The 15,380-nt window shown below is 38.9% G+C and overlaps 1 protein-coding gene across 3 annotated transcripts in view; it reads right to left on the reverse strand.

The window, feature by feature from the left end:
* The window catches only part of TIPARP (TCDD inducible poly(ADP-ribose) polymerase), a 61,783-nt gene that overhangs the window by 15,955 nt on the left and 30,448 nt on the right, over window positions 1–15,380 (reverse strand). The window lies entirely within an intron of this gene.

Genomic DNA, 15,380 nt, shown 5'->3' on the forward strand with positions numbered 1-15,380 from the left:
CAATTTATTCTTTCCCATAGTAACTATGAGGTTTACAGTGTCAGATACTGATCCAATAAACTGACTTGCAATTACTTTCCCCCCCTTACATCTGTAATTATGGAGAGCCTATTCACAGCTGAGTCTGCAACTAGTTCCCATTGTAAGTCCTATGTTTAGTGAACTTATAACTCTGGCTAGCAAAAATAGGTTGGCCTGAAAATTGCTGTTTACTCTGAAGGCTAAGAATTGTTCTGAAAAGCTTTCGTTAAATAAGTCAAGATATTTCTTAGTTTCAGACTATTATTGAAAAATCAGTCTGATTTTTACTGGTGTGCAATGTTTTTTGTAAATTTTTAGCTCTATGGTTCCCAGCCTTTTCCATGCCAGATTCCCCTCCCATTTAGCAATAGAAGGGCAGCTCCTTAACACTTGTTTGGCAATCAGGTTGAGATCCCATCCATCCAGCTCAAACACAGTTTATTCCTCCCCCTTCAAAAACATTCTTCTTAGTGGATAAAACAGGTTGTAATTAAGAAAATGTAGTAATGATCAGTGTATCTAATTGTAATGGTTACAGTCTGAGAATTTTATCCACTGGTGGCTGGTTGCAGCTTAGATAGAACATAAGAGTCCTTCTATTCTCCACTGTGCCATTCAGGGGCTTTCCCTTAGCACAAGTAGTACAGGCCTATATTTCTGACGCTAAGAGGCCAAGGTTCTTGAGATGACTCTACATGGTTGTGTGATACATCCAGTCATTGTGGGTGTTTTGGGAGTTGGTTTTCTTTGTAGCGTGAATGGAACCTTATTTATTTATTTATTTTTAATTTCCTGAATTGCCATGAAAATGGAATCCACTACCTATTTCAGGATACAGCACAGTAGATTTTTCTTTAAAAGTCTGAAAGTCAAATCTCTTTTAAATAATAGGTGCTTTAAAAATGATACTTTTTCAATCTATATATTAGAAAGGGTGAAGTTTTCAAAACTGAATTGGACATTGAGATGCCCACTTCCCAATAATTTTGGTGGGAGCTGGGGGCCCAGGTCACCTAGACATCTTTGAATATCCCAAAATGTTTGACTTTTTTGAGGTCCCTCTAAACCTTGCCTGTAAAACTTCATAATTGACATACATTTAAAATCTAGGAATGAAAATGTTTAAAACAGGCAAGATATTATTTAACACAGGTCCTCTTATTTAAGTTCTGTGGATGGCTTTGAATATTTACCTACCTTTCTATAAATGTTTCCATTATTTTAAAATGCTTAAACCTTTTCAATTGTAACATTTGCTGGTACTCATGCATTGCAACCTGAACAAATGTCCACAAAGTTATTTGTCTGTTAACAGTGCTTCATTTAAAACATTTCCTTCTGTGCCTCAAAAAAAGACCTATTTCGAGCATATGTAATGCAAAGCCCAGAAACAAAATTAGTTGTGATTGATACAGCAGGTGATTGCATGATTACATTCCTGGGTTAGCTCTCAGATACTGGTGATGAAACTAAATATGACAATGTATCTCTCAACTGTGCAAGGCCTAAATGTGAGACAAAGACTAAAATCAGGGACTTAGGAAAAGTAAGAGCGCCAGAAGTTTAACATTATATGGGATCCATTCCCTAGCCGAAATAACTTCATGTTTAACCTCAGTATTATGATTTAATATTTCTGATGTAAATAATTAACAATGTGAGATTGCAGCAGGTAAGCATGGGACAGATAAATGTGGATATAAAATGAGGCTGGTCCTACATAATGTATAATGGACTATGTTTGGATTGGGAATTAAAACCCATCCTAGTGGGGAAGGGATAAAGTGTGTGCCCTCTCAACCCCTCCTTGAGTTTTCCTCCAAATGATTAACTCCACGCAATAGAGTCCTCCATGTTCCAGTAACATTTCTGGATATGTTGTATTATGAGGGAGGGTACTGCTGGTGATGAGATCAAAGGATCACCCCTATCAATGTTGGTCAAGTTATATTATTCAGTTTTTATCTGGAAATGTCACTAGCAGGAATAACAGGAAAGGAAATGTGGACACAAGAGTTCGGTACAGATTTGGGAAAGCAGGAAATTCATTCAAACACTCTGCTGGGTCAAGAGCTACTCCCACTGCATATTTAGCTGTACAACATGTAACCAATAATAAAACACTACTTGGTATTTCTGTAGCACCTTCCAACTGAGACGGTTACTGCACTTTACAAACATTAACAAATTGTGCCTCACAGCAACCGTATAAGGTAGGTAGATATTCTCATCCCCATTTTACATCCAGAGAAATTGAAACATGGAGAAGCTGTGACTTGTCCAAACTAGCTCAGCAAATCACTTGTAGAGCTAGGAATTACTCTTGGGGGAATTCTGTGCCAAAAAAATTAAAAATTCTGGACACAATATTTTAAAATTCAGCAAAATTCTGCATATTTTATTTGTCAAAACAGCACTATATAATCACACCAGTTTCAATTATTTTGGTAAATTTATTTCAAAATACGTATCAGCAACTATGCCTGTAACAAATACAGAGAAAAAAAAAAATGTTCCAGGAGTAGAGAGTTAAAGAAACCCCTACCACAACTCAGTTCCTGTTTCTCTGCCCCCCTCCCCCCAGAGCACAGCAGGGGGAACAGACACTCTCACCTCCTCCCCTCAAAGCCCAGCTGCAAGGCGCACTCCACCCCAGACACCCACACTCCTCCCCACCAGAGCCAGCTGCGGGACCCTCCCCAAGCCAGACACTCACATTCACCCCTTCCCCCTAGCCCTCAGAGCGCCCCCTAGCCCAGACACCCACACTCCCTCCCACTGTAAGTCCCCAGTTGTCCTCCCCAGGCAAATGCTCGCAACACTTCCCCTGCCCCCCAGCCGCACAACCCCCCCAATCCCCCCCCCCCCCAACACCCGCACCCCCTAACCCCCAGAGCCCAGGGATCCAGAGGGAGAAACAGCCTGATGCTGGGCCGGGCTTGTGTGGAGATTCCTGCATGTTGCCTCCTTCCTTCAGGGCATGCCGGGATCTGCAGCTGCCAGGAACCCTCAAGCTCCCTCCCCCTCCCTCTGGCAGTGTCTTCTACTTGTGAGCTGAGCTGTGCTCTGCTGGGTCCAGCAGCCTCTAATGGCAGCCAGCAACTCTGCAGCCCATTTCTGGGAAGGGAAAGAAAATTCTGTGCAAAAAACATTAATTTCTGTGCAAATTCCACATGCGCAGTGGTGCAGAATTCCCTCAGGATGAAAGGAATAGAGACCTCTTAATAACCTGTCCTATACTTTAACCACTAACTAGATCGTGCTTCTTTTTTATAAAAAACTGGGCTGTTTAATGGAATTTTATTTACATTATGAGAGTAAATATTCCGTACTCTCTTTAGTGAACATCACTTAAGTGAGTATATATATTGCATACACACAAGGAGGGCCAAATTCTGTATTCAGTTAGACCATGAGACTCCACTGATTTCAATGAAGTTGCCCCAGTGCAATGCAGAACGGAATTTGGATAACTGTTACCCTGCACCCAATCCATAGAGAATGGCAACGAAGCCATCTGATATCTATTTTGTATCCTTTAAAGCAAGCTTCTTATGCACCTACTAACAGCAAATTAAAATCACATGTTGTTCTGTTCAAGGAATATGGCCCTCTAATTCTCCTGATGAACTTAAGTTTAATGAGTTGAACGATCTACGGACTATCCAGGCGATTCTATCGTATATACTATGTGCCAACAGAAGTTTAAGAGAAAAAGATTTTTTTTTAATCGGAAGTAATGTGAAAAGGTATGTGGGTTTTAAACTCTGCTCCTAAGTTCAGATACATGTCATGAAACTTACCACATACATTAGACAACAGAAAAAAAAAAGGTGCACTGATCAACAAAGGTCTGCACAGGAAATGAAACTCAGTTCCCATCAGACCAGCTGTGATATGAAGCAAGATTAAGAGCTAAACACTATCTAAAAGTATGTAACTGTTGATTTCCTCTCTGACTAAACCCTGCTCCTCCCTGAAATAGCAAAAGTCTAAAAGCTATTCAAGAGAACAACAGATCAACTGGGTCTCCAAATAGATATGAAGTCCTTTCGTGCTAAAATTTACAAGCTTGGTTAAATCAAATTCAGTCAAATACAAGTCACAAGAATACTTGTTAGGTATTCACACCTCCTGGGTAGCCCTGCCAATTTTTAAAGTAAGTGCTATCTTCTCTTATTCAAAGTAAATAGTTGTGCAAAGTTATAAGGCGAAATCCAGCCCTGTGGAGATGGCAAGCACAAAGCTTATGAACTACTTAAGCTGCGCTTTATAAGGCTGAATTTCACCCAAAGGAAATTATTTTAGTATGGTTGCTAGTCGTTTTAAACATCACAGCCTCAGATCCTGGAAGACATGGGTCCAACTCTGCTCCTATTGAAATGGATATGGGCCCAGATACCACAGTGAGTCATGCTCTATAAGTACCTGATCCAAAACCCACTGAGGTCAATGGGAGTCTTTCCAATGACTTCTGTAGACTTTGAACCAGGCCTTAAATATGTAGATTAGATGAGAAGCAGAGTGAGTTTTCCTATTAACATTAATGAGAGCAGGACAGAACCTCATGAATTGTAGTGCCAAATTAACTAAAAGAAAGGGCAAAATTCAAAACTGTTGTAAACAAGTGTAACTCCAAAAACTCTTCAGAGTTGCTCCCAGTTACACCAGGTTTGCATTTGGCAAAGGGAGAGGGAGAGATTGAATGGGATATTGCAAGTTTTTAATTTTGCAATACTTCGATCATCTACCAAATTTTTTTTTAAAAAATTTAAGGTCAATTTTCAAACCCGAGTGCCCAAAGTTAGGCTCCTGAATACATATATGGCAAGTTCAGCATGATTTTCAATGGTGTTCTCTGCTAAGTTGTAGGTGCTTAGCTCTTCTGAAAATCAAGCCTCTTTTACTGAAATACTTACACAGTATCAGCTCACAGGATCTGAAAGTTATATCCAAAAGTGAGTGAGTAAAACTCCCACAGGAAGTAACAGTTAAGTATTATTATCCCCCTTATTCTGCAAATGGTGAGCTAGAGAAGTTATGAGACTTGACTCTGCCATTGAAATCCTGTGTGATCCTGGTCAAGAACAGAGCATGGAATCCTGACTCCTAAGTCCTTTGGTCTGACCATCAGAGCCATTATTCCCTCCTTTAAAAGGCAAAAACCCTTTTAGGTATTTCCCACCCCCAAATAAAAAAAAAAAAAAGTCATTGCAACACATTGTCTCATTTAGCAAAATGTTGTGAAATATCAAGCCAATTAGTTGCAATGAGTCTTAAAGGAATTTTTCTCATCGTCTTGGTAGTGTAGCAATAGAGCATGTGACTGGATTTTGGGTGCTCCCTATCAGAAGAATGAACAGCATCCCCCACAGCTGCAATATCTTGCATGAAGGCAATTGCTAACACTAAAGATGGTAGACATGATGTCCACTCGTGGTCTTATCTTTATTTCAAACATTCTTAAACTAAAAAATGAAAGAGGGTAGATGACAAGCAGGGCAGGAAATTATTTGGTGAGTACTTTGCTTAATCTGTCCTCTCACCACGTCACATAGCTTCTCTCAGCTATGACTATGACTATAAGCCATGCAGATCATATACAGTAAATAAGATTCAGAAAGAAAACACGTCACAGCAAGAAAAATTCACCCCTAAATCTTAACCTCCTTCATCAACAATGATGCAAAACTTTTACTTTCTGACTGTAAATCAGCATTACTACTTTCCACAAACTTTGCAAACATTCATCAGCTGAAATTTTTTTTTTTTTTAATTCCTTCATAAAGTAGGGAAGTAAAAGGCCAAAGTTTATCGTTGCACTGACGTAAATGTGCAATAACTACAATGGGCTTGCTCCAGATTTATACATGTGTAACTCAGATGAGACTGTAGCTCCTAATGACACTACTGATGTCAGACTTATGCAAATCTTCCAAACATTACTGGATGTACTGGTTTTCAGAGCGCAATTCCCAGTTGTCCCTTCTATTTGCATTTGAAGATTTATATTTAAATCCTCAGCTGGTGTAAACTGGTATAGCTCCATTTACATCAGCCGAGGATATGGTCTGTAGAGTTTATGGGCCAGATTCACTGGAATATTCTGGTTGCTTTGCACCACTCTGGTGACACAAACCAGCCAGAAACCAAGAGTAATTGACCGGTAGGCTGGGCTCATGGCTGCTTTGTATCACCAGAATGGAAAAAAAGCAGGCCAAATGAACCAAGGAATCTGGTTGAATATTTTTACTCAAAACATTTAAAAATTAATATTTTTTTCAAATACTTGTAGATCCTCAGATGAAAAAGCGCTCAATAAATGCAAAGTTTATTCATGAATAAACACTAATGTGGGCCAGTTTTTAAAGGTCAATGCAACGGGTGTATCTTCTGGAATGCACACCTACCTATTCAACCCAGAAAACCTCACATGTGCACAAGTAGTATAAATGCACATGCAAGAACCCTTCACGTTCAAGGGTGATCAACCTTAATATCAACCTGTTATATCAACCTTTTGAAAATCTGGAACAACAGGTCTGATTCTGCTCCCACATAGGCTACCAAGAAGGAAATGAAGAAACAGACTGACAAAGCCAGAAGAGTACCCAGAAGTTACCTACTACAGGACAGGCCCAAAAAGAAAATAACAGAACGCCACTAGCCGTCACCTTCAGCCCCCAACTAAAACCTCTCCAACACATCATCAAGGATCTACAACCTATCCTGAAGGACGACCCATCACTCTCACAGATCTTGGGAGACAGGCCAGTCCTTGCTTACAGACAGCCCCCCAAACGTGAAGCAAATACTCACCAGCAACCACACAACAGAACCACTAACCCAGTAACCTATCCTTGCAACAAAGCCCGTTGCCAACTGTGTCCACATATCTATTCAGGAGACACCATCATAGGGCCTAATCACATCAGCCACAGTATCAGAGGCTCGTTCACTTGCGCATCTACCAATGTGATATATGCCATCATGTGCCAGCAATGCCCCTCTGCCATGTACATTGGTCAAACTGGACAGTCTCTACGTAAAAGAATAAATGGACACAAATCAGACGTCAAGAATTATAACATTCAAAAACCAGTCGGAGAACACTTCAATCTCTTTGGTCACTCGATTACAGACCTAAAAGTGGCAATTCTTCAACAAAAAAACTTCAAAAACAGACTCCAAGGAGAGACTGCTGAATTGGAATTAATTTGCAAACTGGATACAATTAACTTAGGCTTGAATAAAGACTGGGAGTGGATGGGTCATTACACAAAGTAAAACTATTTCCCAATGATTATCCCCCCCAGACGTTCTTGTCAACTGCTGGAAATGGCCCACCTTGATCATCACTACAAAAGGTTTCCCCCGCCCCGCTCTCCTGCTGGTAATAGCTCACCTTACCTGATCATTCTTGTTACAGTGTGTATGGTAACACCCATTGTTTCATGTTCTCTGTGTATATATATCTCCCCACTGTATTTTCCACTGAATATATCTGATGAAGTGAGCTGTAGCTCACGAAAGCTTATGCTCAAATAAATTTGTTAGTCTCTAAGGTGCCACAAGTACTCCTTTTCTTTTTAAGTCAATGAAGGTACTGAGAGCGGAATCTGGCCCTGTATGTCTACTTACCTCAAAAGAGGTGGAGTTTATTACACTGCTCTTTTTTTCTCCCGAGTACAGAAACACATTCATCAGAGCACTTCTGAATTATGGGTTTCTGTCAAATAAAAGGGCACCTTGTCCCCAACATCTTTGGTCTCGTGTTTGATCCACTCTTTGTGATGACTATGCTTTGATTCATCATCATTGGTCAAGTGGGGTGTTCCCAGTAGATAAACAGAATATAGCAGTTAAGTATAATCAAGGAGACAAATTCTCCCTTACTTGCTGTTAGAAAACAGAACCCTTCATTAACACTCCCTTTGCCTGACTCTTTGTACCCTAGCAACAGTAACTATATACGTTGACAAAATAAGCAAGGTTTCACCAAAGCAATCAGCCTTAGATCTATGACCTGTTCATTTGGAAATCCAATAAATCTAAAAGCCATATTATTATTTTGTATAGAATGGGCTAAATTCTGCCCACCAAGGTACTAGTACAACCCTATTGACTTTGATAAGATTGCATCTTTGTACTGATGGGGTGACTTTAGTTCTAATGTATGTGTGTTGCTATAATCTTAAAGTACTATCCAGCCTAATAAGCTACCAGATTTTTTTCTTTGCATCTCCCAGGAATACGCTAATGTAAACCAATTAACTTTTGACTGTTCAGATTCTCTACTGAAAGCTGATGAATCATAAAATTCAAACTCAGGCTTGTGTATCTGAACCAAATGAAGTCTGTGAACCACTTATAAAAAATGTCAAATAAGAATACGGAAAAAATAATGAATAAATAATCTTAACAACTGGGTCAAAGGTCATCAGATGCACTTTCCCATCCATTATATATGCCGGTATTCTTCCCTAGAAGTTTCTCACAATTTTTTATAGCTCTAAGCAAGCAAGGAAAATATCACATGAATTATTTTATAACCATATGGGATGATGGCCTCACAGTTTATACTGTGGACTTAAATGAATCTATTGTAATTATGGATGTGTCACTGAAAGGGGAATGATCAATAGTATTCTAATCTTCTCTACATTCTGCTGCCCTTTTTTTTTTTTTTTTGGCCACCCAAATAGGTATTATTCAGAGGCATTAAAAAGAAACCACAGCAATACAAGATTTATAACATATTAGGTGTTTTTTCATTTCTCTGCTAATAAGCCAATGAAAAAAATCAAATGCTGGGAATGTGGGGGACTTCCTTCAAGGACTAGTAACTCACTTCTACATTACCAGTTTGAATCTAACACAGTTCAGTAGAACCAAAGTTCTGAAAGTTGTCAGGTGCTCTATACAAACTTAGGTTAGTGGTATCAGTGCAATGCAGTCCCATAGAGTCCCAGGTGGTAGAGTATAAATCGTCATTTGGTAGTGGAGTTTCTGCTCACTGGTTGCAGTTTAAACGTGTCAATATAAGGTAAAGTACCACCACTGTAGGTATTCAGGTTGATAGTCTCAGAGTGTCCAAGGATTGACCAGGCAAGGGGAAAATTCAACTGTCACTGATAAATATTAGGACTTGTTGGAAAAATGGAATTTCCATTCCATAGGAAATTCCAACATTTCAAAGAAATTATTTCAAAACTTTCCATGAAATGAAAATTCTGAAAATTTTTTGATTCAGGAACACTGAAATGTTTTGCTTTAATAACATGCTTGAATCTTTTGGTTTCAAAATAATATTTCATATATATAATAAATGCATCATTAAAATATAAAAGTCAAAACAAAATGAATCAAAATTACAAAACTGAAATAAAACAAGAAATTCAAAATGATTCAGTTAGACAAAATATTTCCACAAAAATGTTGTAATTTCAATGAAAATGCATTTTCAGACAGAAAACTGTTCCATCTAAAAGTTTTCAACCAGCTCTACTAAATATGAACTCTCTAAAACAATACAGAGGCATATTAGAAGGATGACACTGGGAAAGCTGCTCTGTGGATAGGGAACTTTAGTCCCCAAGGCTTTAAAACTGCTTCAAGAGTCATACATTCATTTTTAAAAGTGATAATGGATAGAATTTTCAAAAATTGTACCAAGTGCATTAGTATTTGATGATCAGTTACAAATCAATAACATTTTCAAAAGAGGCCACTGACTCTGGGGGCCTTAGTTTTTGGGTGGTGAACTTACCATCTCATGTTGGGCATTCAACTGAGATACCCAAAATCACAGGCCATTTTTTTAAATTTGGCTGCAAGGGTCTGCTTGTACAGTACATATTCATATCAAACTCCTACTGATTTCAATAATTACTTGGTGTAAGTTAAAGAGGACTTCAGGATGAAGGCCCCAACTAAAACTATTTTAGTGAATTCTTTTCTGCTATTCATCCTTAATGAACTGCACTGGTTGGCAATTACACAATATTGTGACCGCTGGATTACCTATCAACAATTCTTCCAAGCAACCTGATTTAACACTTATAAATCTTTGCTTTTAGAAAGGATTGTTTTATTACCATAAGTACACAAGGAACAGACTGACCTAAACCAGAAGCCAGGTGACAGCTGCTTTCAAAATTCGAATCTGCTTATTGATGCAAAAGGAGAAAGGGAATAAATGAGTGATTGCTGCTGATTCCTATGACAGCTCTACATAGGCCTTATAACATCTCCAGATTTTTATAGCTAGAAGCCAATTAGCTTTATTTCATACGTAAATGGTAATATAACAAAGGGAAAATAAGAATTCATTGGACTGCATTATCATAAAGCACAAGGCACATTTTAAAAATCACTTCACGCACTTCTTGCTTGGTGTCTCTCTCAGGCTTTTTTTATAGCAAAGAATTTTTAAAAAATAAATTCAAATCCATTCAGCTGTGTATAATCAAGAAATATCAAGAAGTGGCAAGACACAGTAAATTTCAGCTGTTCTCTCATCCCTGGTATTATCAATAACATATAATGAGTTATCTCATACATTGCAACAGCTGTGCTGATCAGAGAGATAACTTGCTTAATTTAACAATCCAAGCAAATGGTATGAAGTCAGAAGTCCCTGAGGGGGTAAAAAGGCTTCTATTTGGCTATAAAGGACTTTAGAAGTATATGGAAATACCCTAATGACATTTTAAAAAAGTGTCAGGGGCATGTTAATTTATATTTGTCCAGTTTTAGGGTGCTTTTCTCCACATGAACAAATGAAAAGAACCATGAGCTGTTCTTGTTTAACAGTATCATGCAATGTAAGAAGAAAAAAGTACAATGGAATGGATGGCTAGAAATTCCATTGCATGCAAGGATGTCTCCTTCCCAAACAGAGGGGCTGGGATGTTCAGTCAAATGATGGATCTTGTTGGCTAAATATTACATGATGGTTTTATAATGATAAATTTAGTTTTGAAAAGATGATTAATATAATGCCTTTGAACTTTTCCTATTTTCTGCAGAAATAGATGCATAATTTATACAGCACTGAAAAAACCCCAGCTTAACTTTGCAAATATTACCCCTTACTGAAGAGTATCCTAAAATATCATAGCCTGGGCACTCTAACGCTGGAAAGTGGTAGTTGGCATTGTTCTCTCAAATACACAGTCTGCATCTGGACATTCTCTAGGGCTTCTCCTTGCATGTATGAGGAAGACGACTAAGTGCTTCCGAATTTTTGAATCTGCTGAAGTTCATATTCCCAAGTACCTTAGAGTTGTTGATATTTGTTTCCAAACACATTGAAGATTTAAGAGAGAGAAAAACAGAGAGATCCCATTTATGATGAAATTATATATTCAGTTGGAGGCCAAATTGCAGTAACTGAAGGTCTAAGGCATCCTCATTACAATGAACTATTTAAACAAGGTGCATTACATTTCCTATTTTAAGATTGCATTCCCTTACGTAAAGTCCAACAACTGAATGTGTATTTAGAGGAGTAACATAACAGATAAGGAGAAAGATCCATATAAATATATACCTAAAGAATACAATAATTTTAATTTAGATCTTAAACCCTCATTGAGCCAATGCCCAGAACCATGAACTTTCTTGAAGCTCTGCACAATGAAAATATTATGGATACAGAGTGTAATAATGAGTAACTATGCCATGTAAACTATGTACAAAACAAGGGGAAAATAAACAACTACCACTCGCTGGTTAGTAGTGAGGCTGGTTTCTGCTTGGCCTTTCTTGGCCATGCAAACTGCTGAACAGACATTTCCTTGTTTTATGCAATCTGCATAGATAGGCCTGTAAAGCTAGTCTGACCACAAGAGATTAATAGCTTTAGCCAAATAATGTGGTAACCATGTGAACCATGAGCTGCTCTAGCTTGTTTGTGAACCTCTCAGCAAGGTTCAACATGCCGCTATCTGCAACTTGTTGCCAGGAAACACAACATTGCTTTTGGAATACAGGAAAAGTCAGGTTGAAGTGACCACAAGTGAACTCCATGAAGACTCATATTGACCCCAAACAATCCATATCCAAAGGATTAGGAGGTGTCTCAGACATAAAGAGATACTGTTTGTCAGAGAGAGCTTCCTCCTACACTTCAACCCCTAAAAAGTCTTTTTCAGATTCATTGTACAAAATTAGAAGTCACAATGCTGAGTAAGTTCTGTGTCTAGGCTCATGCTGATAATTATCTTCCAAGGTAGATCCCTCAAGGAACTAAATAGTTGGATGTACAGCATTTGCTAGATCTTGAGTCCACAACAACATAAATCTTTTAATAGAAAGGGTAAAGGATGTTGCAAATTGCTAGTGTACATTAAGCCTTATTCTGGGGCCTGATTCTGTAATATTGACTAAGGCCAAGATCTCCACTGAAGTCAATGGAGAGACTGAGGTAAAGACTACAGGATCAGCAGCTTGGTGAGGAAGTTTAGCAACTAAAAAGTATTAAACTTATTTATACTCTCAGTATGCTACCTCCTCTTTTATCCCCCAAAAACTGAAATGGACAATACCCATTGAGAGGCTGTTGTTTAAAACTGATCCAATTCTGGATGTTCAAAGATCTGTCTCTGTACTTCAGCAAGTCCCTAGCTGGCTATAGAACTTTCAGAGCAGTTCTGACCCAGCATTTCTGGATTTTCCGGGATTACACTGCCTCTCTAACTTTACTCATGGCAACAGATCATAATGTGTTTGACACTAATCCTGACAAATTTCTTTCTGACTAGTTTAGACAGACAGAAACTCCATGTACCAAGATGCCAAAATACTCACCAGACTGGAAATTAGCATCATAAGCGTAAAAGGGGAGGGCACTATTCTGCCAGTTTTACAATCGGAAAGTGGGAGGATTAAAGTGGCTGTGAAGGGGTTTTGAAATTTTTTTTTAATTATTCACTCCTGACACTGATTTAGACTAGCCATCTCATGTGTATAGCAATGGAATTTGTGAGGGATTTTTTTCTTTTTTAAAAGGAAAACTTAACAAGGAACTTTGTTATTAGCGGAGCTCAGATTTTAGTTACTTAGATCTGTTTTTCTTATTTCCAGACTCTCTCTTTTTTTTTTTGGCTGATTTATTTGCAATTTTCATAGCCAGTTATATACAATTTAAACTAGCTGAAAAAAAAATGTAAACCACAACATTGTAAAATTAAAATATAGTGGATTCTATCTGATTGCAAGTTACGGTTTTTTGAGGAAAAAGGCATTTTTTTTCTGAGACTTAATTCCATTTCATGGGTTCTAGATTATTCCCTAAAATATATAATTGCATTTCTTTTTCTCTACCTTGCTTTAATTTTCAATGCAGGTTATGAACTACCTAGGTGCTGGCATTATTTTCCAGGGTGTTCTCAGTAAAAGGGTGAGAAGTTATAATTGATGAGGCTAGGGCCTTAGAGGCTAATTCAGTGCTCAGTAAAGTCAATGGAAAGACTCCTACTGACTTCACTGGGCAATGGTTTGGGCCTCTGGTATCTAAAAGGCAAGCTCAGCATTGTAACTGAAACAGAAACATTTCTGACCCTGAAACATTCAGGAAGAAGGAATGCCACTCTATAAGTTTTTCACACACACACACTTTGAAGAGATGCAGATACTAGAGACTAAACTCAAGGTTTATTCTATGTATGTGGACAAAAGGGTAGTTCTGCACTCTATCATCAGAATAAGTGGCACTGCAGGCTTCTTAGGCAGGGCACAAAAGATAGCAATAGGAAAATAAGAAAAGATATGAGAAACTACAATATGCAACAGATTTCCTCCAGCATATCTCCAACACTTTGAGCTTTGCATTTATGAGTTCTCTACAATGGCCTTCATTTGAGGCATGAGAGGGAAATATTTAATGCAGCAGACTTACACTCCAGTAGGACTCATGCAAGTATAGTTTCATTTCCATATCTCAGTCCTCCACTCGAGAAGTGTCTACACTTGAAATGCTACACAGCTGTGCTGCTGTAACATTTCAGTGTAGGCACTCACTGTTCTCCCTTCAGCACAGGTAAATCCAGCTCCCTGAGTAGTAGTAGTTAGGTCACAGAAGAATTCTTCTGTGAACATAGCACTGTGTACACTGGGGGTTAAGTCGGCTTAATACACTGCTCAGGGAGGTGGATTTTTCACACCCCTGAGTGATGTAGTTGGGTCAACTTAACTTTTTAGTGTAGACCTGGCCTACATCTTGCATTTACAGGGGTACAGACTTGATAATCTAATAGATCTTTTCCATCACTTATTTCTAACAGCCTGTGTCCTGATCCTGCAATACAGAAGTAAATAGGAATTTTGCCATTCATTTCAGTGGGAGTGGGATCAAGACCAAAGTGAGAACTGAATCTGAAAAATATTTATCCTCTTGTCTTTGATTTTCAGAGAACAATAAACTATCTATAGAGCAACAATAAACTATATCTATAGAGGGATCTCAAACTCAAATTACCAGGAGGGCCGCATGAAGACTAGTACATTGGCCCGAAGGGCCACATCACTGACACTGCCCCCCCACTGTCCCTGGCCCCAGCCCTTCCCCGCCCCCATTCCAACCCCTTCCCCAAATCCCCGCCCCTGCCCCGCCTCCTCCCCTGAGCATGCGGCTCCCCGCCCCTCCCCCTCCCTCCTGGAAACCGCTAAGTGCCACCAAACAGCTGTTTGGCAGTGGGAAGCACCTGGAGATAGGTAGAGGAGCGGGGACGAGGTGTGCTGGGGGGGCGGCGGGGGAGGGGAGCTTGGCGGCCGCAGGAAATAATGGGGGGGGTCCCCCCCCGGGGAGCTTTGCGGGCCGCAGCAAATAGCTCCGCGGGCTGCATGTGGCCCGTGGGCCACGTGTTTGAGACCCCTGCAATAGAGGAAACTATGACTTCTAATATGCAGTATGATATTCCTAGGTGAAATTCCTAAAGTTGGAGAATAGCACTTTTAAAAGTTTTGAATAAGAATGTTCACATTCAAATAGCTCAGTTATCACCAAACATTGTATGCTGGTGAAATTTACACCATTCCTAAACTGAAAGGACCAATTGTTTAATTTGAAAAGTTGCTTGGAATTACTAACGAAAAATGTACGTGGAATGTATGTGTTTAACCTGGATTCACATTAACTGAGCATTATAAGTGATTCAGACCGAAATAATGCAGCAGTGCTTTCAGTCATTCTGTTGTCCTCTTTAAAATAGCTCGAAGTGAGAGGTTTCTAATGCAGAGATAAGTTTGAATTCAGGAGTTGAAGAGCCAATGTTGAACAATACAAGCCATACCAAGATTCTCTGTTGACCACGTTAGTTACTATAGAATATAAGCTTTCATTTTTCAACTTTCTA

Source organism: Eretmochelys imbricata, chromosome 9 (assembly GCF_965152235.1).
Source record: "Eretmochelys imbricata isolate rEreImb1 chromosome 9, rEreImb1.hap1, whole genome shotgun sequence".
NCBI classification, from domain to species: Eukaryota; Metazoa; Chordata; order Testudines; family Cheloniidae; genus Eretmochelys; species Eretmochelys imbricata.